Source organism: Carcharodon carcharias, chromosome 12 (genome assembly GCF_017639515.1).
Source record: "Carcharodon carcharias isolate sCarCar2 chromosome 12, sCarCar2.pri, whole genome shotgun sequence".
Taxonomy (NCBI): Eukaryota; Metazoa; Chordata; class Chondrichthyes; order Lamniformes; family Lamnidae; genus Carcharodon; species Carcharodon carcharias.
This window is the reverse complement of record NC_054478.1, coordinates 141674509-141700710: the sequence shown is the minus strand read 5'-3', so window position 1 is coordinate 141700710 and position 26202 is coordinate 141674509. Positions and strand designations below refer to the sequence as shown.

The following is a 26202-nucleotide window of genomic DNA, read 5'->3' as shown; positions in this document are numbered from 1 at the left end:
ACACCAAACATTTCTCAATCTGAACAGGCTATACATTTCAAATATACAAAAAAGGGAAAACAAAACATTTATTCACATCTATTAACACATGGATTATGTAGATTCCATATCTCTTAAGATGAGCAAAGGGCAAGTTGTAGGCCCACTCGCCAGACAGGAATTACTGGCAAGGAGGGCAACTTATGGTTGTGACTGAATGCTCAGGATATCATGTGTCTTGCATTCCCAATACATTCTAGAGGTATAGCAGTGAAATGTACATCTTCACTATTACCAGTGTAAACAGTACAAAACAAAAACTTAGTTTCAATAGGGGTAGGAAATTACCAATTTTGACAATGGTGTACAACTGGTTTATTTTAATCTTACACAGGGTTTCACAATAGCATTAATCTAAACTGAACAGTTGCATCCAACTTTGGGTTAACTGAGAAAAAATTAAAATAACAGATATATCACAATGGATGTCACAAAGAATTGACCCCTACTAAGAACTAATTGTTTACCAGTAATCTCCTGAAGCAAAGAAATACAAAGTTTTCATAAAGTCTTCTGAACATTTGCCAGGATTTTATGGTGGGTGGCAAACAGACAGCAACCAACTGTTTATTATGTGAACACTTGCCCACTAAGATTCTATGGGTGTTTTCACTGGTACTTGTTACAATTAGCAAGTCATTTCAGTGTACTGTCTGCAACAGGGGATCTGGGATCAGAGCGAATAGCGCAAACAAACATATATCATTTTAACCAATCAGAATGAAGAATCCTTACTGAGGCACAGTCTGGACCAGGAAGTCAGTTTAAATAGTTAACTCAGTACAAAATTACATACTGAAAGCAAAATAAAGGGAAAAAGTGCTGAAATTGAGTGAGATAAAAGACAAAGCAATACTTCTAATCCAAATGTTAAGTTTCAATGCCAAAGGAGTCACCTGGCTCTAATTCTTAAACATTTCTTTACTGTGGAATGCACAAGACCCAACTTTTTCTGGCAATTTGATTGTGTATCAATCACAAGTACAGCAACTTAATGTCATGTATTTCAAAGTAGAGTCTTTGGCAAGATACCAGTATAATGCAGCTTCTAGAAGAGCAGAACAATCCCTACAACTTCTAGTTTCCAATTTAATTGCAAGTTGCTGCTCACTTTGCATTTTAATTCCACTGAGCCTTATTTATAATGCAAAATCCAGGCCATTATTCTGTTTAGATTCCAGCTACTTTCCTTAATGTATGTTGCCCCATTCAAATTCCTTACTCTATGTAGTATGAGCATGTAGCCAAGCTATGCAAGTTAGGTTACAGAAATTGCCCTTTGTCCTACAAAACACAGCTTGTGAATTCAGAGGAGACTTAATCAGCACTGATCATTTGCAATTGGGTAAAGATTTTATCTTTACATCCAACATTTTGAAATCTCAAAAGAATGATGATCACCATTGATCTGATTAGGATTATCTTCTCTACAGTGTGGCGTCAGTTGGCACAGGTACAAATAGTGCAGATTAGGGTCAAGAGAGATTCAATGCTCAATCTTTTCTTTCACTGAGTTATTCCATAACATCTAGCCAAGTGCATTATCAGGCTGTAACACAAAAAAGGGATTCAGAAAAGCGATTGAACTGTTGAGATACAACTTGAACAGTTGGTGCAGTATTCAGAAATGGAAGACTGAATTATAGGCTATACCTGTTCCCAACTGCTGCTATATATGCATGAAAACTAAACTATATATTTTATAACAATTTCCTTGATTTCAACCGACTGACCAGTGGAAAATCTCTCTACATTTTGAGACTGTTTGATAGGAAGAATGAATGGCAACAATTACCATTGCTGGTCAGTGTCAGCACATGATATATTATTCAGCTACATTTCCCTGGCTGTCTTATCAACTGCAAATTCTCAAATCATACCACAAAGGAACAATCGTGCAAACGTAAGCAGAAATACACAACTATTTCACAAACTAATGCATGGAATGTGGTAAATTTACATTGAGTGATCTTAACTGTAGAATTTGTGTTATGGATTATCCAATAATACTGCAATCATGCTACCTGCATCTTTTAATTTCACTTCAGCTATCCATATAGACACCTTGCAGGATATTGCAGTATTTCTCAAAGTTTCTGCACTCCTAAAATTAACGGTCAATTTGAGACAACTGTCCTCACCACAGTTGCTTTTACACTTAACAAGTAGCTTCTGCAAAAATAGAACAGTTTACAATGGTTTCAGGTATACCATCTATCCAACTGCCTTGTTTAACTGTGTGGAGAGGCCTGGTGTGTGCTGAGCATGCTTCTACATAGCTGCATAGTAGTTTGACACAGTGATAAACTGTTTAATTATCTGTTTTTCTCTTACTTAACTGTGTTCACACTCCTCCAGTCAGGCCAGATTCAGGTGAGATACAGGTTGATTTAGCTTCAATCACATGAATATTATGGCTGCATTTTGATCATGTTATGCTTTTAATAAATGTCAAATTGAAACTTAAATTAGTTTGACTAGAAATGTTCTTTAATCTAGATTATGCTCGGGTCAGCAGTTCTATGAAAGGCAGATAAAAATATCCACCAAGTCTATCATTGATCATCATTAATCGAACAGTTCGCTCTAAACACAGAAGTACTTGAAGAAAAATGAACACAGGGTACTTTAATCTTTCCTTTTTGTATCACAAAAGTTTAAATTCAACAGATAGTGCTGCAAATTAAACAATTTTATCACTAACCTGGGTAGGCTTAAGTAGGGTCTGTCGCCTTGTTAGGATGTTCTTATGATATTATAAACAGTATCCAAAAGCAGCTTAACTCTGGACAGTAAGGGATGTTACCTTAGAGTAACCCTGAGGGCTGACTGACCGCTAGTTTCCACATGACAGACTGGGAATGAAGATTTCCACCCCTTAACAAGCCTTTCCGGGTTGGATGGCTTTTTACTGGCCCTGAGGCCACTCTGAACTCATCTTCCCCCACATGGTTTTCAGTGGAACTGTTGAGACATGCAGGCTAATCCCCCATAATTGACATCTAAGCAGCCTAGGAGGAAAAGTACACCATACTACAATTATCTAGGTCATCTGTTCAAATTAAGATTTTTTTTTAAAAAGCATTAGAGATGCATTCAGCATAATTTTCTTTCTGTGTAAAACGCAAAAATTCATTCCCCGCACACTTCCGCTTTAACTATAGCATATTTTACACAAGGGATTAGATTTCAACACAAAAAGATAAAGCCCTTGAAGCTCAGCATGGGGTTGGCTAAATTTAGTGTGCTGAGCACTCAAAAAAATCAAATCATTCGGAAGCATTTCAGGCTGAAATCAGAAATTCAACACAATAAGCAAATGGGAAATGATTTACACTTTGAATCCTGCACTTGGATTACGTATATAATTTTCTGGATTTTACTGCTTGTTCAGCTTCTGTAGCCAGTGTAATCACAAGGTTCCTGGCTGCAGCAAAATATCCAGTGCCTTTTTGGAATTATTTGAAAAACACTGCACAATTACTAGGTGGATTTGAGTACAATTAATTGCCTATGGTGTACCTAAGGCAGTGTTTACCAAAGACCAGTTGGATCTATCGGTATGGATTAAACACATCATTCACTAATTGCTCACAATTGCTTTATTGTTCAATGAGTGGTTAATATGGAAGCATTTATAATTAGTGTAAAAAGATGAAATATTAACATTTCAACAGTAGACAAACTCAATGTTTCATATTTTCAGGAATATTTATTTTGCAGCCCTCACAAAAATGCACTTTTATATTATGAAAGCATGTGGCAGGAACTCTCAGGACTGTGAATTTAAACATGCCAAAACAGTGCTTGCAGGGTTGTTCATGGCACTCTCATAGAACCTCTATGCTATAGTAGAACCCAACTCTCACCAAGTAATTTTGTGGAAATATATCAAAGTAGTCTAAAATTTATGAATGCTTCCCAACCTACCCACATGCATAGGTACGAGGTGATTCTCTTTCCTCCCCCCAGTTCCAAACACTGATGTTTCAGCAGGAGAGCCCACTCAATTCTTCCCCACCCCCTCACCGTCAAAGCAACATATTGCCAAGTCAGCATTCTCCATAAATTTAAATCTTTGCTCATCAGGCAGCATATTTTCTATACACATGTCCAGTAGGGGGAGATCCGCCAGAATTGATAGACATTTAAGCACCATGCAGTGCTGATTTACAATGCAGCTGCCAGTTAGCATTCCCATATGGATAGCGAGCCAAAAACATTCCATTGTGGCTTCTACATCAGAGGTATTTTATTGTGTTTTTTATATAATTAAAACGCTCAATAAATGCTGTTCACTTCATACACATGGGCACCTGACACTACTGATGCCAGGGGTTCCGCCAGGCCACACAGCTCCTGACCTCATTACAGCTTTGGTTCAAACATGGACAAGAGTTGAATTCCTGAGGTGAGGTAAGAGTGACCGCCCTTGACATCCAGGCAGCATTTGACTGACTGCGGCATCAAGGAGGCCTAGGAAAACTGGGGTCAATGGGAATCAGCTGGGGTTGGGCGGCCGGGGGTGGAGAAAGAGTCTCTCTCCACTGGTTGGAGTCATTCCTAGCACAAAGGAAAATGGTTGTGGGAGGTCAGTCATCTCAGTTCCAGAGCATCACTACAGGAGTGCCTCAGGGTAGTGTCCTCGGCCCAACCATCTTCAGCTACTGCATCAATGACCTTCCTTCCATCATAAAGTCAGAAGTAGAGATGTTCACTGATGATTGCACAATGTTCAGCACTGTTTGTGACTCCTCAGATACTGAAGCAGTCCATGTCCAAATGCAGCAAGACCTGGACAATACCCAGGCTTGGACTGAAAGGTGACAAGTAATATTCACACCACACAAGTCCCAGGCAATGACCATCTCCAACAAGACAGAATCTAATCACCACCCCTTGAGGTTCAATGGCATTCCCATCGTGGATTCCCCCAGCACCAACATCCTAGGAGTTACCATTGACCAGAAACTGAACTAGCCACATAAATACTGTGGCGAGTAACTCACCTCCTGACTCCCCAAAGCCTGTCCACCATCTACAAAGGTACAGGTCAGGAGTGTGATGGGATACTCTCCGCTTGCCTGGATGAGTGCAGCTCCAACGACACTCAAGAAGTTTAAATTCACAGGACAAAGCAGCCTACTTGAATGGCCAACATCCACAAATACTCACTCCCTCCACCACCGGCACACAGTAGCAGCAGTGTGTACCCATCTACAAGAGGCACTGCAGGAGTTCACCAAGGTTCCATAGGCAGCACCATCCAAACCAATGACCACTACCATCTAGAAGGACAAGGGCACAGGCACATGGGAACACCAAAGCCTGGAAGTTCCCCTCCAAGTCACTCACCATCTTGACTTGGAAATATATCGCCGTTCCTTCACTGTCGCTGGGTCAAAAACCTGGAACTCCCTTCCTAATAGCACTGTGAGGTAACTACACCACATGGGCTGCCAGCTCATTGCCATATTCTCGAGGGCAACTAGGGATGGGCAATAAATGCTGACCCAGCCAGCAAAGCCCACATCCCATGAATAAATAAAAACCTAAAGGTGACTTTCATTGAAAATTATGTTGATCTGTTTGAATGGCTATGTCGAAAAACCACACCGAAAATAATCTCACTAGCCATTTCTGCATTGAACATTTCATCTTAATCCTTCTAATTAAAATTATTCTATTTTCTGGCCACATCACAATTGAATGGAACAACCTATCTCCATCATTAGTAAACTACTGTAAAATTATCTATTCAATATGATATACCTATATTTACTCTCATGAAAGTGTTGGATCAACTGGTATTAAATACTAATACTGCAGCATTAGTTTCCTGCTCAGCAGTTAGTTAGAATCATAGAATAGGTACAGCACAGGAGGGGGGCATTTATCCTGTCATGTCTGTACCAGCTCTCTGCAAGAGCTTCGCCTCAAGCCATTTTCCTGCCTTTTCCCAGTAGCCCTGCAAATGTTTCCTCTTCAGATAATGATCCAATTCCCTTTTGAAAGCCATGACTGAATCTGCCGCCAACACACTCTCAGGTAGTGCATTCCAGATCCTAGCCATGTACTACATAAAAAGTTTTTCCTTATATAGCTGCAGCTTCTTTTGTCAACCACCTTAACTCAGTGTCCTCCGGTTCTTCATCCTTCCACAAAGGAGTTTTTCTGCCTACTCTGTCCAGGCCCATCATGATTTTGAATATCTCGAACAAAATCTCTTCTCATCCTTCTCTTCTCTAAGGAGAACTGCCCCAGCTTCTCCAACCCATCTACGTAACTAAAGTTCCTCATCCCTGGAACCATTCTCGGGGAACTTTTCTGCACTCACTCTAATGCCTTAAGTGTGGTACTCTGAACCAGACACAATACTCCAGTTGAGGCCAAGCCAGTCATTTATACACGTTTAGCATAACTTCCTCAATGTTACACTCTCTGCCACTATTTATAAAGCCCAGGTCCCGTATGCTTTATTAATTGCTCTCTTAACCTGCCCTGCAGTCTTCAATGATTTGTATACATATCCCCCCAGGTCCCTCTGCGCCTGCAACTCTTAAGTATTACGCCCTTTTAGATTGCCTCTCCCCATTATTCATGACAAAAATCATTTTACACTTCTCTGCATTAAATTTCATCTGCCATTTATCCATCAATTCCACCAAATATGTTCTTTTAAAGTTTAGCACTATCCTCCTCAGTTCGCAATACTTACAAGTTTTGTGTCATCCACAACTTTTGAAATTGCACCCTGTATACCAAAGTTTAGATCACTAAAGTAAATCAGGAAGAGGAGTCCTTATACTGACTCCTGGGGAACCCCACTATAACCTTCCTCCACAATGAAATAACTACTCACCACTGCTGTCTCCTGTCATTCAGGAGTTAAGGAGGGGTATATTCGCATTGGAAGTTCAGAGAAGGTTCACTAGGTGACTCCTGGGATGAAGGAGTTTGTCTACTGAGGAAAGGTTCATCAGGTTGGGCCTACAGTCATTGGAGTTATAAAAAATAAGAGGTGATCATATTGCAACACAAGGCTCTGAAGGGAATTGACAGGGTATCTGAGAGGATGTTTCCTCGTGGGGGAATCTAAAAGTAGGGGGTGTTATGACTCCTCGTGAGGAATCTAAAAGTAGAGGGTGTTATGATTGCAGCTAAGAGAATACTGGACAAGCCTGATACTTGTTAGCATCTGGCTTGATAGACCATAAACATTAAAAGAATGTGATGCATCAGAAAACCAAGGGTAAGGAAATAAGTGGCAGGGCTCCAAAGTTGCATCGAAACACCAAAAGAATCTTTCCTATACAAACTTGAACAAAACAAACAAGCAATGTTGGCTAAATAGGTACTCTGAGCAAAGATAATGATTCTAAACAATACGAGCTTCTATCTTAAACTCAGTCCGACAGACTTAGCCCAGCTTAACCTTTTTACTGTGGCTTTCACTCAGTCTGGGAAGCAGTCCCTTTCTCTCTGGGGCTGGCTGCACAGGTCACAGCTTTGGTCTATGGTATATTTCTACCAATATAACCTCTGGTCCAAATATAGGCATCGCTGACGGTCACACGCCACGACCCACCAGGCACACGTAGACATTCCCTTGTCTTCTATTTCGTAACTGGATTTCTCTCAAATGGGGCCTTCCCAATTGTCTAGAACTCCCTCCTTTCCTCTCTAACCATACAGAACTGAGTTCTCTGGTTAAACACATTGGATGCCTACAGCCTCCAGGTCAGCTTCTCTTACTTTTCTCTAAAAAACCCAAATCCCACCAGTTTTCCTTTTAGAGCATAGCTCTACCCTCAGCAATTTTCTCCATAGCAACCTCAGGGCTTTCTTGCTTCTTGGAGCCCCGCCACTTCTTTCCTTACCCTTGGTTTTCTGATGCATCACATCCTCTCAGCTGGCTCAAAAGTTCAAGCACGGTTTATAAACACACACAGGCATACTAAACCAAACCGTAAGTACACAACCCCAACTCACCTTAAAACGGAAACCAAAACTCTAAATCCCTAGCCCTTAAAATAGCCCAAAATAGAGACAGTTATAACAGGGACACAGTTTCAAAATAAGGGGTCTCCCATTTAAGATGACGATGAGGAGGCATTTATGTCAGGGGGGGCATTAGTCCTTAGAATTCTCTTCCCCATGGAGGTCGGATCAATGAATATGTCCAAGGTTGAGCAAGACAGATTTTTTGATATACAAGGGAGTCAAGGGTTATGGGACAGTCAGGAAAGTGGAGTTAAGGTCACAATCAGATCAGCCATGATCTTACTGAGTACTGGAGAGACTCAGGGGGACAAATTGCCCACTCCTGCTACTATTTATGATTGTATGGCACAAGTCCATTCCCAATGTAACAGTATATGATCGATGCCAAGAATTGTGATAAGAAATATATTCCACAACATATTTAGTATGAGTTAGCACAACATTGAAAAATCTTCAGTACAGAACCCAAAATGCTAGCTTTGTGTGCAGAATTACAGGTTAAACTGTCTTAGAATTAAGTTTGCTGAGAAAATCAATCTGCATGGATAGAAGGTGCAAATTCATCAACCCAAGGACAAAAGACTCATCGCCAAAAAATTTGCAGCAATAATGGATAGTCAACTTGAGTGTACCATACAAGCTCCCCTTTTTATGCTAAGCTACAATAGCTAGACACCTTTTGCATAAATATATTCCACTGGCGACAACTTTTACTTACAGAACACCTTTAATGTAGTGAACCGTTTCAAGACACTTAACAGGAGCATTAGCAAAATTGACACCAACCCATACAAGGAGATTCAAAGGTAGGTTTTAAGGAGTGTCTCAAAAGGAGGAATGAGGCAGGAAGGAGAGGTGTGCTCACAAATGGAATCCCAGAGCTCAGGGACTTGGCAGCTGAAGGCATGGCTGCCAATGATGAAGTGATCAAAACTGGAAGTGCTCAAGAGGCCAGAATTGGAGGAGCACAGATAACTTGAGGGGGCTTGTCATGCTCAGGGAAATTAGAAATAGGGAGTGTAGGACAGTGGAGGAATTCACTGAATTTTACAGTTGTTGCTTAAGTGAGAGCCAATAAACCACAGAAGTCTTGTGACATATAACTCTTAGTAGCAATGTTATGCTCCCATTCATAGTGGCCTCAAGTAACTACTTAACTATTAAACTGTATTGAAATACTTAAGCAGTGAGACAACTGGTCACAATTTATGAAAAGCTCTCTGTTCTCCCTTGTCACTTCCCTACACTTTGCAATAACTGAGGGAAGGAGGCAAATGACCTCTTCCCAGGTCACTTAATGCTGTTCAAGGATTGAGCAGATAATCTTGGTTCACATTTCAGCGCTGTGCTGAGGGAGTGTTCCATTGAAGGTGCAGTCTATCAGATGAGATGTAAAACCTAAAGTGTAATCTACCTTTTCGGGTACTGCAAAAGTACCCCATATTAAAAAAAAGTGCTGTGCAACAAAAGTCCTCCCTTAACCACCAAGAAAAGCTGATTGGACATCTCATTTGTTGTACCTGGGACTCTGATGTGCGTAACAAGCTGCCACATTTGTCTAAATAGCTATTGGCACTTCATGGAATAGTGTTGCAGGCCTGTGAAGGTAAAATATAAATGAGAGTTGCTTCGCTCCTTACATTTCTCCAGAACTGGATACAGAGATTCACAGGTGTATGGTGGAGAATTATCCCTAATATTAATGTCCCTTCCTTACAGGAGGCTAGGCTTGTGCACAACTCACCACACTAAAATAACTGGATGATAATTCATCATGCAGGGAAGCTCAAGTACAAGCATATCCTCTGTGCTATAACTCTTTGCAACATCAAAATGCTGTCATCAAATTTGCCATATCATTATATTATTTTTGTTTCAAAGTAACTAAAAGTATAAAGTATCCCTCAAGACCCATCGGATATCCCCTGGTAAACATGTAACAGAACATCAGATCTTTGGAAGAACACGGACCTTTCTGCGATGGATTTTTAGGTTAGCAGCGTTTACTTAGGAAAACTCAACAGCTAGAAAGTACAAATGACTGGAAAGCCTACAGAAGCAGTGACAAGTTTTGATAATGAATGTATTTATATTGGCAGAATGGCTGTTAGCCAGTGAAATGAAGTGAGTGTTCTGGGAAAGATTGCAATGCTGTGTGAACAGAAATGGGTTAGAAAACACTTGCTCAGATTACACTATCACATAGCCCAATTTATTCTCACCTGAGCTGAGTTCAGCAGGAGGGTGAAATATTTATATGTGTTGCCTTTCTGATTACACAATATATTACCCAACAAGTTACCAAAGGCAAACAAATGCTCAAATTTTCCTTTTCATGCTGTGTTGTAGAGGCAATTCACACGCAGCCCAAATTGCCAAAGAGGTGCAAATCACAAAATGGATAAAATCACTTTTTCCAGATGATGGCACTGCACAGACAAAGCGAAGTTAAAAACGCAGGATAACAACATCTGAAAAAGATAAGCATATATGTTTCTAACAAAAACTTTTCCCATAAAAGGACTCAAATCTTCAATGTATCGTTTGTAATGGAAACCAAGAGTCAAGTGACAATGTGTTAATATAAAGTTGCCTTTGTTGTTTACAATTTTAGTTTACTACTTCAAATTAAAACAGTTGACAATTGGTCGACACACCAATAAGGGAGCTGAAGACTGCAATGTGAGAAATAACAGGAAACAGAAGGTTGACTGGTGATTCAGCAAATATTTCAAAAGCCATGGCATCAAAGGAATAATCTTGGCATAAGGCTCCCTAGCAGGCGTTTCTTCGAGGATTCTTTTTAAAAGATTTGTTCCCTAATTACTTAGTATTGCGCTACTGAGATTTACACAACAGCAAGATCCTTCATTCAAAATCATAATGTCTGCTGGGTCAGTTATTCCATGCAAGGGTAACACAGGGCCACTATAACGGCTGTTTGTCACAACATCATCATTCCCAGCTGGAATGGAGATGTTTGTGTAATTTCTTCGTCAATCATGCTAGTAGTCCCATCCTACCAACCCCCACCAACACATTATTGATACCACTGTGTCAAACAGACATTCCATACTATAATGGCTTTGAGCCCCAAGGGAAATAAGACTGAGGTTTCTGTTCCTGATTACTACCCAATGATTATTGCTTTCAAGGGCATCCATGATGTTGAGTAAGTGCAGTATCAGGCTTAACTGCAACACTGTGAAGGCTCACAGACACAAAAAATACTAACTTGGACAAAGTTCCAGAGGGCTGCAGGCAATCAAAATGACAGCCTTCAGCAAAGCAGGAAGTAGAAATTGGAAGCAAAATTTCATCTAAGGTTTAAACCTTTACAAAATATAACACCTTAATTCTACAGTCCATTCAAGTTAATTTGCAAGTTTTTGGCAAGTTAAACAGATGCAATTTTTGAAACTTCTTTCATCCTTAAAATTGTAAAACAAAAATTGAAGAATGAACAGGGCCGGGACTAATTTGGAAGCTCTTTCAAAGATCTAACAGGCATGGTGGTCCTAACGTCCTCCTCCTAACCTCTAAAATTCTAAAATTGTTTTAGTTCCCAAAGTTGGAATTCAGATTAGAGACTTGATATGTTCGCACCCATTCAGGTGCTTTTAAACCTGCCTTGCTGTTCACCAGTTTGAGAAAGAATTTTTAGATTTTTTCTCCCACTATTTTCAAACCTAGGTGAGGAAATTTCTGCCAAAAGGCACAGAAACTTAAATGTCAGTGCAGATCGACATTAGAATCTGCTCCAAATTAGAAAGTGCTACTAATTTCACTAGAGTCTAAACCTGACAGCTCTTCTACACAGTTTGTTATCTCATGTTGAGCAATTGTAGAAGCATGTTAATTTACAAAAAAAGCAATTTGCAGTGTTTGACATATGGCTCATTTGCTCACAACAGCTTAATCAAGCAGAAAGCTATGAGGTAATCATAGCTGTTCATTTTTACAGTACAGCAATGTGGAGAGTATCGCAACAGCATTGCAAGGTTTGATACTTTTATATGTATAAACAAACACTCAGCTTATCCTTTCTTTGTCCTGAACCTAGAGCCTCCTAAATATTTGTTAGCTCAACCACCCCACAATTCCTGCCTTTTCTTCAGTCTTGGTCAGCATTGAGTGAAGCACTTTAGGGCATCCTGAGGTCGTGAAAGGTGCAATATAAATTGAAGCCTTTTTTTCTTCATGTAGAAGTCTCTTGCCACATCAAAAAATGTCTGACTACTCTGAACACTATGTAAATTACATTCACTCCACAAGGGGATAAAATTTCCTTGTAAGCATAATGTTTGCTAGATGCTGCTCTTATTTTTGTGGAATTGCTCATTGTTGCGTTTGTATAGCAAATTTCCAGGAGTTTCCATTTATTACTTTTAGTTAGCTCTATCCAGAGGGATTCAGCAGCTCTCTCATCCACTCGTGTCACCTTTCCTAGACCTTGTGTTCCTTAAAAGAAAAATCTCTCCTCTCTACTTAACAGATCACAACCCGTGTACTGTAACAGAAACATAGGACTTAGAGGTAGCCCATTCGGCCTTTTGAGCCTGCCCTGCCATTCATGTGGAGTTAAAGGTGAATAGCCAAAAGTTGCTACCCAGGCTGCGTTGCTGTACTATTAGCTTTATGAAAATGGCATCACACTTTCCGCTTCATTATTGAAATGTATTGAACAGCATGTAACTCTTTCAAGTACAAACACATTTCCATCTATTTTTTCAGATGAAATTACATTGTTTCATGATTTTAACCATTGTGAGATTTGAACTCTTGATCTTAGGGTTACAAACCCAGTACCATAACCACTTGGCTATTTAGGCCAAGCTTTGAACAGCATGTAGTTGCTGTGTTTGCACCACAGGTACAAATTAAACTCTTAAAGTTAGTTAGTTCTGGTCATTGTCTAAGTACCCTTTCAACAATGTGCTAACTTAATTGCTGCATGTCAACGACTCTGGTACTGAAAATTAACAATGCCAAGTGTGGATGGAGTCTTGTATATTAAATTGTTAAAGATGTTTTTTTTTAAAAACAAAAATTTAAATTAAAAGGCTTTTTCACTTCTTCCTCTTGTAGTCCCATCTCTTTCTCCGTACTGAATTTCATTGGGACAAATATGGATTCATTAAGGAAAGAAAGCCAGCACTTCAACTAAGATTCAGTTCATCGATCAGGTATCAACAGAGGGGGTTGATGAGGGTAATGCAGTTGATACGGACTTCCAAAAGGTGTTTAATTAAGTGCCACATAACAGTCGCATAAGTTGAAGCACATGGAATAAAAGGGATTGGCAGCATGGATACAAAGTGACAGGAAACAGTAGCAGTGAATTGTTTTGGACTGGAGGAAGATATACAGTAAGGATCCTCCGGGATCAGTATTAAGGTCAATGCTTTCCTTGATGTATATTAATGACCTAGACTTGGGTGTGTAGGGCACAATTTCAAAATCTAAACTTGGAAGTATTGTGAACTGTGAGGAAGATAGTGATAAACTTCATGACAGACAGGTTGTTGGAAGTACAAAAGTAAGAAAGTTACAGTAAATCTTTAAAAGAAAACTAGTTTTGCCTCAACTAAAGCAGTGTATCCAATTCTGAGCACCACATTTTAGGATGGATGTTAAAGCATTGGAGAAGATAGAGAAAAGATTCATTGGAAAGCTTCCAGGGTTGAAAGACTTCAGTTACATGCATAAATTGGTGAAGCAGGGCCTCTTCTCCTTAGCGAAGGTTGAGAGGATGTTTATAGAGGTATTCAACGTAATGAGGGTTCTGAACAGAGTAGACAGGGAGAAACTGCTCCCATCGGTGGAAGGCTCAAAAACAGAGGACACAGATTTAATACAACTGGCAAAAGAACCCAAGGCAGTGGCTGGTTAGGATCTGGAACGCACTACTTGTGTGTGTTGTGGTGGTGGTGGTCGCAGTGGTACATTCAACTGTGGCTTTCAAAAGAGAATTGAATAATTATCTGAGGAGAAAAAATTCGAACGAAGAAAGGATGGGCAAATGGGACTAGCTGAGTTGTTATGGATAGCCAGTATGGACAAAGGGCCAAATGGCCTCCTTCCATGCTGTAACTATTCTATGATTTTTCTTTCTGAATCCAATTTGACATTGAATTCATCCACTCTAATTTACACTTCTTTCTCAGTCTGTGCCGAGTTTACTGCAGAATCCTTCAATCTGATTGGCTAAGATACACTGGCGCTTATCATGTTTACTCAGGTCCCAGATGCAATGTGCCATGCAGAAGTGCAAAAACCCAAATGTGCAAGAGCAAACCTAACCAATGACAGATGTCACTTACATGCCCTGTCATAGCAAATGAGGGCCCGATATTTATCAACATTCATAAGAAATGTATTATAACACAGACGAGCAATTCAGAATCTTGTGTTAGATGCAGCTAGACCTTTTTAAAAATTATTTTTAACAATTAATGTTTTGCATGAAATGACTCCTCAGCTACACAACTTGTTAAAGTTCTTCTACCTAGGATTTGTCAACTGATTGGAATTCCAGTATTTATTAACTGAGCCAATTGGAAAGCTGCCCTTTGTGATTTCTCTCTCCAATATTAAAGTAATTTGAATCTACCAGCAGTCCTAAAGTATCATAATTTTATCCAATTGGCCTTTTTGATGCTTTGACAACACACTATTCGTATAGACCTCTATTCGTTTCTATCATTTTGTCGTCAGCTAGCAAAAATCGTGTTGTGCTCGCAGAGGTATTGTAAACTATCACAGTAATTGCCCAAAAGCTTCATCTTATCCTTCGACAACAGACCTGCTCGCACAGCAGCTGAATGCAGATCCAAGAATTTTTCTTTGCAGCACTAATCACACTTTCAGGAGGAGTTTATATATCTAACTCTGAACCACTGTCGAAAACCCTGCAGCTTTGAAGATTAAATTAAAAATCGTCAATATTTCTGTAAATGCAGACTTAAAATTATAAATTTAAAAACACCAAAGCTGAAGGAAGAGGCACATTAAAGCTTTTTGTTTTGCACTAATCAGGACACTGGCAAGATTACCAATGTAAGGGGGAAACAATTTATACTGTGAAGAGAATACTGACTGGTTGACAAGTGGCATTGCCATGGAGAAAGCAGCACAGATGGTGATCAAACAGTTAACCGCCAAGCATTGTTTGAATTTTAAACTAGGCAGTTTGACCCTGGTGGATAAAGGCGTTGCCTTAAGGAATGAGTCAGCGAATGGCTGTCACTTATCTTGTTTAGTTGAAACAGGAACAATGTACGCACATGTTCTGTCTGCAAATAACAGGGCGCTGTGTATTAATATATGTAGCTTCCAGTGCACGCAAAAACGCCAAATTGCGAGCCCGACTGACAATCTGAAATTGATTGTCAGCGTAATTAGCGCATTAAGGATTATTTAGCAAATGTTGTCCCAAAAGGCGTTCTGGCTATCACAGAAATGAGTAATGTGGTATCTGAATTTCAGTACCAGTGTGATGCTAGGTACATAGACCGTACATTCCGAAGACTGGTGGATCGTATCAAACAGTATGTTCCAGCTGCTGTTTGCAATGGGCAGGGTACAGACTGCACCCAACCAGCCCGTGCTTGCAAAACCCAACATTAGATGTGATTCTGCGATTGGACAACATTTGCTAAATAATCCTCAATGTGCTAAGAAATACGCTGACAACCAATTTAATACCTCAGTCAGGCTCACAATGTGGCATATCTGTGTGCACTGGAAGCTACATATACTAATATACAGGGCCCTGTTCTTTGCAGACAGAAAGAACATATACACACATTGCGCCTGTTTCAGCTAAACAAAATGTGATAGCCATTTGCTGGTTCATTCCTCAGGACAAGAGAGTCAATCTGCCTGGTTTAAATTTCAAACAATGCTTGGCAGTCACCATCTGTGGTTCATTCTCAATGGCAACGTCACTTGCCAGCCAACCAATCAACACTCCCTTCACATACAGTAAAAATTGTTCTTTTCCACCTTACATTGGTATACTTGCCTGTCCTGATGAGTGCAAGATGGAAAGCTTAGACATGTCTCTTTTTTCAGCAGCAGCAAAGCTCTTAAATCTCCATGATTACAATTTTTTTTTATTCATTCATAGGGCGCAGGCATTGCTGGCTAGGCCAGCATTTATTACTGATCCCTAATTGCCCTTGAGAAGGTGGTGGTGAGCTGCCTTCTTGAACCGCTGCAGTCCATGTGGTGTAGGTAAATTCTCAATGCTGTTAGGGAGTGCCTGGAATCTGACCCAGCGACAGTGAAGGAACGGTGATATATTTCCAATTCAAGATGGTGTGTGGCTTGGTGGGGAACTTCCAGGTGGTGATGTTCCCATGCGTCTGCTGCCCTTGCCCTTCTAGGAGGTAGAAGTTGTGGGTTTGGAAGATGCTGTCTAAAGGAGCCTTGGTGAGTTCCTGCAGTGCATCTTGTAGTTGATACACACTGCTCCACTGTGTGCCGGTCTTGGAGGGAGTGAATGTTTGCGGGTCGGATGCCAATCAAGTGGGCTGTTTTGTCCTAGATGATGTCTTGTGTTGTGGGAGCTGCACTCATCCAGGCAAGTGGAGGGTATTCCATCACACTCCTGACTTGTGCCTTGAAGATAGTGGATAGGCTTTGGGGAGTCAGGTGCTGAGTTACTCACTGCAGGATTCCCAGTTTCTGACCTGCTCTTGTAGCAGGGGATTCAACAATGGTAATGCCATTGAATGCCAAGGTTCGATGAATAGATTCTATTTTGTTAAAGATGGTCATTGCCTAGTGCCTGTGTGGCACAAATGTTACTTGTCACTTCTCAGCCCAAGCCTGGACACGGTCCAGGTCTTGATGCATTTGGGCACAGTATGAGGAGTCATAAATAGTGAACATCGTGCACTCATCAGCGAAAATCCCCACTTCTGACCTTAAGATGGAAGGAATGTCATTGAAGCAACTGAAGATGGTTGGGTCTCAGACACTATCCTGAGGAACTCCTGCAGTGATGTCCTGGAGCTGAGATGATTGACCTCCAACAACCACAACCATCTTCCTTTGTGCTACGTATGACACCATACAGCAGAATGTTTGTCTCCTGCTTCCCTCACCTTGATGCCATACTTGGTCAAATGCTGCCTTGATATCAAAACCAGTCACTCACCTCACCTCAGGAGTTCAGCTCTTTTGTCCATGTTTCAGCCAAAGCTGCAATGAGATCAGATGCTGAGTGACCCTGGCAGAACCCAAACTGAGTGTCAGTGAGCAGATTATCACTAAGCAATTGGAAAAACTCAGCAGGACTGGCAGCATCTGCAGAGAGGAATACAGTTAACGTTTCAAGTCCGTAGGACTCTTCAACAGAACTAAGTAAAAATAGAAGAGAGGTGAAATATAAGCTGGTTGGGGGGGGGGGGGGGGGGTGCGGGGTGCGCGCGGAGAGAGAGAGAAGTAGAGCTGGACAGAAGGCCAGTGATAGGTGGAGATAGCCAAAAGATGTCATAGTCAAAAGGACAAAGAGGTGTTGAAGGTGAGGTGGTGATATTATCTAAGGAATGTGCTAATTAAGGGTAGAAAGCAGGACAAGCAAGGTACAGATAGCCCTAGTGGGGTTGGGGTGATGGAATCAAAATAGGCTAAAAGGTAGAGATAAAACAATGGATGGAAATACATTTAAAAATAATGGAAATAGGTGGGAAAAGAAAAATCTATATAAATTATTGGAAAAAAGTGGGGGGGGGGGGGGAAGAGGAGATCGGAAAGGGGGTGGGGATGGAGGAGAGAGTTCATGATCTAAAATTGTTGAGCTCAATATTCAGTCCAGAAGGCTGTGAAGTGCCTAGTCGGAAGATGAGGTGCTGCTCCTCCAGTTTGCGTTGAGCTTCACTGGAGCAATGCAGCAGGCCAAGGACAGACATGTGGGCATGAGAGCAGGGTGGAGTATTGAAATGGCAAGCGACAGGGAGGTCTGGGTCATGCTTGTGGACAGACCGAAGGTGTTCTGCAAAGCGGTCACCCAGTCTGCATTTGGTCTCTCCAATGTAGAGGAAACGGAGACCAAACGCAGACTGGGTGACCGCTTTGCAGAACATCTTCGGTCTGTCCGCAAGCATGACCCAGACCTCCCTGTTGCTTGCCATGGCATGCTAGGGCCCATTTCAGAGGGCATTTAACAGTCAACCACATTGCTGTGGATCTGAAATCACATGTCAGTCAGACCAGGTAAGGACAGCAGATTTTCTTCCCTGAAGGGCAATAGTGAACCAGATATTTTTTTTTATGACCATCGATAAATGTTTCATGGTCATCATTAGACTTTTAATTCCAGATTTTTATTGTATTCAAATTTCACCATATGCCATGGCGGATTTGAAATCAGGTCCTCAAAGCATTACCGAGTCTCTGGATTACAAGTCCAGTGACAGAACCACTATGCCACAACCCTCCACTTCTAGTAAGATTGGCTTTCATTCCAATTTTAGTTAATTTCTCCCCAACCACATTGACAATATTCTTCTGTCAAGTGGGGCCTTTTATCAAGCTCATTGCCATGGTTAAGTAGACCTGTAGGATTCACAATCAAAATTTACAGCACAAAAATATCCTGTCAGTGCTAGCTCTTCAAGCCACTGTTTTTTATCCCCCATATATTTTAAATACTTATCCAATTCCTTTTTAAAAGCTGTCACAATCCATCTCGATAGCCACTCGACAAAAAATTCCATACGCTAACAGCCCTCTGGAAAACGCTTAAACTTAATTGTTTCTAATCCTTAATTATTCTAGTAATTAGTTTATTCTAGTTAGTATTTCATTAACACAGCAACCCCTGTATTTGCAAAACCTTCCCATTTCAAAAATTTTTGAACCTTTCATTCATGCTACAATTTTTTAATAAATTTTTGCTGTACTTTTGTTATCCTTCCTACAAGGTGGTTAACCAATAACTTGTACAAATTTAAAGCACGGAAGTGTTAATATTCAAGCATCCTTGTATAGCACCCAACATCTCCTTTGCTTTTTTTGTTTAAATACCACTTCTAGCTTAAAAAGTTCTATGCATTTCCTAGCTCCTGTACTTCAATTACTTACTGTTGTCCTTAAGATTATTTTCCCCCAAACATATTGCTTCTCACATCTCTGCACTGAGCTGCATCTTTACAAATCTGCCCTTTCTATAATATTTTTGTCCTGTAATTTCACAATAATGGCATAGATGTTATCACCAGTGAGGTGACAGTGCTTGCCACTAACCACGAAAAAAGCTCAAAGATCTAGCAATCTCTGATGTCAATTTCACCTTTCCCAACATGAAAATCATTTCAACATCAGCAATAGGAATCCAACAGTGATATCACCAAGCAAGCTAAGCAGTCAATCACATACAAGAATTCACGAACAGCAAACCCAGAAGTAATAGTCACAGTAAAATGATTAAAAGATGAATCATAATCAGAGAGCAAAATGAAGATTGGCTGACACAAATGGTATTGCGATAAAAGCTGAATTAACAAACTTAAAAAATTTAAATCTATTGCATTTTAACACAATGAAGAGATTTGACATTCCACAAATATAAAATTAGTTTTTCAGGCAAGTGAAGTTGTTCAGCATTATGACTTAGTTATACCTTGTTGAACTGTGCACTAAGTGTTTTTTTTTTAAAAAGTGTATCATGTTCCAGTATATTATGAACTTTTAGACAATACTTTAAAATTTCAGATAGTCTATTAAAATGGCCACTGCAAATCATGTGGCTTTTGGAATTTTGGGTTCCAGACAGACAATCTTAAGTCTCAAGCAAATACTAAAGTGTGGACATGCACCGCCAGCCAAGAAACACTCGCATCCCTTTATTTAAAAATGGACCATCAACCAAAAGAATTATAGCATTCCAGCCAGCTTGTCTCTGTTTCACCATAGACTAAAGAAACATTGAAACTCTGTTAGACAAATGTAAAATGGATCGCATCGACATTTCATTGTATTATGATGGATTCTCATCCAAACTAGGCTGGATGAATTTCAAAGTGTCAAATGACAACACAGGATGTGTAATCAACACCACCGTTATTTGCACAAAGAAACTGTACAAGTCACATGATCAGCACATTTTCGGACTGTTTTTAGAACAGCAAGGGCTGCTTGCAGACAGGGTCCCATCAGAGAAGCCATCGAATCAGCTACATGTCATCTAAGCAGCCAAGGCAATAAACGGCAATATCTTGAAAGTGGGAGAAGATCTCCCCCTAACCTGTTCCAACTTCACCCAAGAACCAACCTCCTGCAAATTCAACTACAAGAAGTCTCACAGCTTTCTGAAGAACCTTTGCTTCAAGACCTTCACTTCAACTAAAAGCATCAACTCACCTGAGAAACTACAGGTCTGCTACGAGACAGACAATTATGCATTGTAATCATTTCTTTTTCTTCATCTGTTTCTAATGTGTATGTGAGTGGTAGCGTGAATGTCGAGGGAGTGAAACGCTGCATTTTTAAACTCTGGGGCAAGTGTGGGATAAATCTTTACATTTTAAAACTCAAATCTTGCCGTTGGAATTTTTTAAATTGAGACGATCACGGAGATGTAAACATACAAAACAAAAATTCTGTGATAGCTGCAATTAAGTTTAAGTAGAAACTCACATCAATTCAAGTAATTTCTAAAATTTTGATGGCGCACTGCAGAGGAGCAAGAAACCACTGGCAGCAACTTCTGGATGTGTGCATTTAATTGCACATGCCAGAAGTTGTAATAACAGTGACACTGACACAAAAACAAAAAATGCTGGAAAAACTCAGCAGGTCTGATAGCATCTGTGGAGAGAAAGACAGAGTTAACGTTTCAAGTCCATATGACTCTTTTTCAGAGTTAAAGGGAAGTAAAAGTATGGTGAAATATATACTGTTTAAGGGGGGTGGAAAAGCTGAAGCTGGATAGAAGGCCAGTGATAGGTGGAGGCAAAGGAAAGATTGCAAAAGGTGTCACAAACAAACGGTCAAAGGGTTGTTAATAGTGGTGATACTGGCTAAAGGAGATGCTAATGGTGACATTAAGAGTGGAAAGCAGGATGAAAGATCGAAAAGGCTAAAAGCTGGGGATAAACAATGAATAAAAACAGAAATAATTTTTTTAAAAAATGAAAATAAGTGGGGAAGATAAATAAAAATAAAAGAAATATAGAAAAAAGGGGGGGGGGGGAGAGAAAAGAGAGAGATCAAAAAGGGGTGGGGATGGAAGAGAGTGTTCATGGTCTGAAGTTGTTGAACTCAATGTTAAGTCCAGAAGGCTGTAAAGTGCCTAATCTGAAGATGAGGTGCTGTTCCTCCAGTTTGCGTTGAGCTTCACGAACACCACAGCAGGCCAAGGACGGACATTTGGGCATGAAAGCAGGATGGTGTGTCGAAGTGGCAAGCGACAGGAAGATCTGGGTCTTGGTTGCAGACAGACCAAAGGTGATCTGCAAAGCAGTCACCCAGTCTGTGTTTGGTCTCTCCAATGTAGAGGCTGCTGCATTGGGAGCAGTGAATGCCGTAGATCAAATTGAGGAAAGTGCAAGTGAAGCACTGCTTCACTTGAAAGGAGTGTTGGTACCCTTGGACGGTATGGAGGGGGAAAGTAAAGGGACAGGTGTTACATCTTCTGCAATTGCATGGGAAGGTGCCGTGGGAGGGGGTTGAGATGTTAAGAATGATGGAGGAGTGGACCAGGGTGTCCCAGAGGGAAGGGTCCCTATGGGATGCCGACAGGGGGGAGGGGGGTGCACAAAGGGAAGATGTATTTGGTGGTGGCATCATGCTGGAGTTGGCAGAAATGGCGGAGGATGATCCTTTGAATGCGGAGGCTGGTGGGGTGAAAAGTGAGGATAAGGGGGACCCTATCATGGTTCTGGGAGGGAGAGGAAGGTGCGAGGGCAGAGGCTCGGGAGATGGGTCGGACATGGTTGAGGGCCCTATCAACCACCGTGGGTGTGGCCCTTTAGCCAGTATCACCACTACTAACAACCTTTTGGCCTTTTGCTTATGACATCTTCCGCAATCTCTCCTTTGCCTCCACCTATCATTGGCCTTCTATCTGGCTTCACCTGTCCCACCCCCCCCCAAACAGTATATATTTCACCGCATTTCTACTTCCCTTTAGCTCTGAAGAGTCATACGGACTTGAAACGTTAACTCTGTCTCTCTCTCTACGGATGCTGTCCGACCTGAGTTTTTCCAGCATTTTTTGATTTTGTTTCAGATTTCCAGCATTTGCAGTAATTTGCCTTTATCTTAGTGAAGCTGATAGTTTCGCTGGCATTACCACTGCAAAATTCAGGCCATTAGCTCGATTCAATTGAATCAGTACGTTGACCAATTTAGAGGTTTGAGGGTACAAGTATCATTCCAGCATTTCAATATTATATCGAAGGAGTGCTACATTGTCTTTTGGAGAAACTAAATCAAGGCCACAATTATTTGGTTCATGTCGGCGCAAAAGATTTGCTCATATCCTACTAACCATTCTTACCTTAACCAAAACCACCAAACTCAGATTTAACTGGTCGGTCATCTTATACTTTGTTTCTCAAATGCTGCTGTGCACACATTGGCTGCTGTATTTACTTGCACAACTATGACTGAGTTTTTAAAAATTAAAAGGCTGTGAAGTATTTTGGGAGATAATGAGAACAGGAAAGATGTTACAATAATGCCAGTTCTTTCCAGTCTTTCCTGCACCAAGCCCTTTAAGCTTCAACCTTTACCATAAACTCCAGCACCCTCCCTTTTCTCCACCAGCTGAAGCAATATATGCAGTCCTCAGGACCTACTCTCTGGAATCTTCTCTCCAAAATCTGGTTCCTTCTTTATCCTACTGTAACAGCCTGTTTAACAAACACATTCATGATCAAGTTTTTGACTGGTCTTCCTAATCTGGTTATCTGGTTCCAAAGCAGCCATTTTCCTTACACCTCCGAGATATGTTTCTCCACATTAAAAAAGTACTATATAAATGCAAGCTGTGGCACTTAAAAGGCTTGACAAAAAATCCATGTTTACAACTTTCATCTCATTTCTCTCATCTATATTCAGATGACCTGTCATTTTCCCAGTTAGAATGTGCCAAAGCATCTATTAATTTCATCTTATAAAGTGGACTTGTCCCCACAATCTAGAAAAATCTAATTTGCGCATTTAACATTCTCCAAGTTTACATTCAACTTTTAATAGTCAGAGCCTCAACCTATCTGAAAGTCTAGAAAAGCAAGTTAAAAAAATTGCCTTACATGCAGTTGCTGTTAAAATCAAATTTGGTTCCTTGCTCCATGTGACATGATAGGTCATTGTGCTAATTAAAAGCGTTATAAATCTTGTATTATGGCCAAAACTACCTCTATGCAGGAATTCATTCATGAAAATTTTTTAAATCTTAGTTTAGTTCAACACAAAATGCTTTTCAAAAATTTCAAATATGAAAAGTATTGATTTATCTATGTGAAAAATAACATTTCTATGATAATTTAGTGAGGCATTTTGTGAAAACCAGTAGTTTTAACAGTTGGCTCAATAAAGGATCCTCCTTCAATTCTGCCAGCCTATCAAAGATTCAATCTATTTAGTCTGCCAACCTTGAATTCTAGCTTACCATGGAAACTAAATCAGCTCAGCCGGGATAAACTGTGAAGCCAACAGCCTTGAAGACCTGCACCTTAGTTGGAGAAGCAAAGATCAACATTCAGAAGCAGCACTGAAAGCAGCAGCCTTTGCATTTCAGCCCCGCATGGCTATAGAGAGAAAAAAAAAACAGCCTATAAAAAAGTAGCCCTGAAATGAAGCAGCATTACACTGAAAAGCAGAGGTACAGAGGAACCTTCCTAAACCGAGAGTCTTGTATGCCAATCGCAGCAAGGTGACTGGTCAGAATAACTTTCCGCATTTCATCTCTACATTCATTTACTGCACTCTTAACAGCACTGTCTTTGACCTATTTGTCATTGGTGAAAAGCTGCCAACAGAATGAAATAATATAGGCCATTTAACACTGATTGCTCCAACAATCCTGTACTAATATTGCTGCAGAACCTGAGAAGTGTTACTGCGTTATGACTGAAACAGAGCTACTTGGCTGCAAATATATCCAAATCAGGGCTGCCATCACCTTTCTTCGGAGTTAAAAAGTACCTTTACAGGTGTAGAATCATGAGTCTTGGAGAGAGAAAAAGAGAATCTGCTGCCAAAATGTCAATGGAGAAATTCCTGACATGACAATCCACAAACGTCGAGAAGAAATTCGCAAGCATCATGGGTCACAGGTATGGGCTCACAATACATTGTTCTATGGCTAGTGAAATTTTACATTCAAGTAACCACTGGCTGAATGCTAGACAATGCTGGTGGCAAAATTGGAATCCATGACCTTAAGGGATGCTGCAAGTAAAAATGTTATTCTCAGTAATGAGACTGAGGAAACTGGCAGGAATCTGGATGCCTAAAAAACTTTACATCTTCCAGAGGATGGTTACGGAATTTCAAAAAGAGATGGTGTAACTCGCTAAGGGAAGTATCTGGAGAACAAGAAAGAACAGCTTTTGCTGCACATATGGAGGGGGGCATGACAAAGGAACCTATCTGCTAGACACTAATCCACACCAAGAAAGATCAAAGACATGATTCACAGGAGGAAAAGCTTAAAAAGGGCTGAAAAGTTGGATTTAGGTCCATGTTGGCAATACAACAGGCTTTAGTAATAATGACGCAACTGTACTCAGAGGGTAGTTGCATGGAGTTCATGAATGGCACTCTAACCAACAAAAGCATTTTGCAATTCAGGAGCCTTTGAACACAAATGAGGTGATCAAGTCAGAAATGAAGTCCTACTTAGTAGTAAATATATTCAATATGCTAGTAGCACATCAGAATGAAAAGACCAACCTGCTTGTCCTAGCATCGACTCACCATCATATTTAGAAGATGATTTGACCCACAGGTAGAAGAATTCAGTCAGTCAGTCAATCACTGGACTACAAATAAACTCAAGAATTGAAAGGCTTTCCTGAATGAAAATATGTAATACATGGAAGAATAAAACACACTAAGTCAGGTTTCCACTTCTTTTTAAAAATTGAACTTTGATAGGGCAGAGGGTGCAATCTTGGCTAGAAATCGGAGTTTTGATCCAACAACGAAGCAAAATCTATCTAACAAATTAATGTTTCTACATGGCAAGGGTCAGAAGTGAAATGAGTGTTTTTTTTTTAAATCTGCCTTTTGTTAGCCTATTTACATCTTAGAAGTTTCCAAACAGTTGATTCATAAACCCACTGGGGTCTGGTTCAAAATTAATCAGATGGCAAGCTTAACAGCAGCAAACTGCTGTGGAGCCAAAGAGAAATTAGTCATTACTAAGGTTTTCAGCAACATATATACATTATAGCCAGTTAAATTTTTTTTTAGTCACAAAAAAGTGTTTCTCAATTAAAAGTTTCCACCACAAGGAAGCAGAGCTTCACATGGCTTTTTTCATCATTAACTGCAATTTGTTGAAGAAATATTTATGATTAAAGCTAGACTCAAGATTTCAATGGGTTATCAGTGCTGACTGATCCACACCATCTTCTAGCAAATCATGCCTTTCTTTCAGATTTTCAATATTATATTTTACAGTTTGTCTTTAATTTTGCTTATCACATTAGAGCTTCATGCTATAGTTTCCCAATGACAAATATGTTCCCAAATACTGCTGTTAAAGAAATTTCTACAGCAAATCCAAAATAGTCACGATCCATAAAGAAGCTGCTGATTGTGATCTGTGGGTTAATTCTGAACAACTATACATATCTATTCAAAATAACTTGTAAAACACATTTTTCTGTTGAACACAATTCTGACTATACATAAAACAATTTACCTGTAAGGATTTGAACAATGTGTTCTGCTCTCGCAACATTACATAGAACAGGAATCACTGGAGTCAGGGAGAGTCCTAGAAGACTGGAAAATCGTTAATGTAACCCCCCTGTTTAAGAGGGGAGTGAGGCAAAAGACAGGAAATTACAGGCCGATTAGCCTGACCTCGGTCGTTGGTAAGATTTTAGAGTCCATTATTAAGGATGAGATTTCAGAATATTTGGAAGTGCATGGTAAAATAGGGTAAAGTCAGCATAGTTTCATCAAGGG

General features: G+C 40.2%; 1 protein-coding gene across 35 annotated transcripts in view; it reads right to left on the bottom strand.

Moving 5' to 3' along the window:
• LOC121285233 (poly(rC)-binding protein 3) overlaps nucleotides 1–26202 on the bottom strand; it is a 171305-nt gene that overhangs the window by 98648 nt on the left and 46455 nt on the right. Inside the window, exons 1-2 of one of the 35 annotated variants that reach the window (XM_041201547.1) lie at nucleotides 25934–26056; nucleotides 24982–25078 (exon numbers count right to left, since the gene is read on the bottom strand). The exons of the other annotated variants lie outside the window; for them this stretch is intronic. The gene's annotated coding sequence lies outside the window, so the exon portion shown is untranslated. Of the gene's footprint in view, nucleotides 1–24981; nucleotides 25079–25933; nucleotides 26057–26202 lie in introns of those variants that run through there. 35 annotated transcript variants of the gene reach the window in all.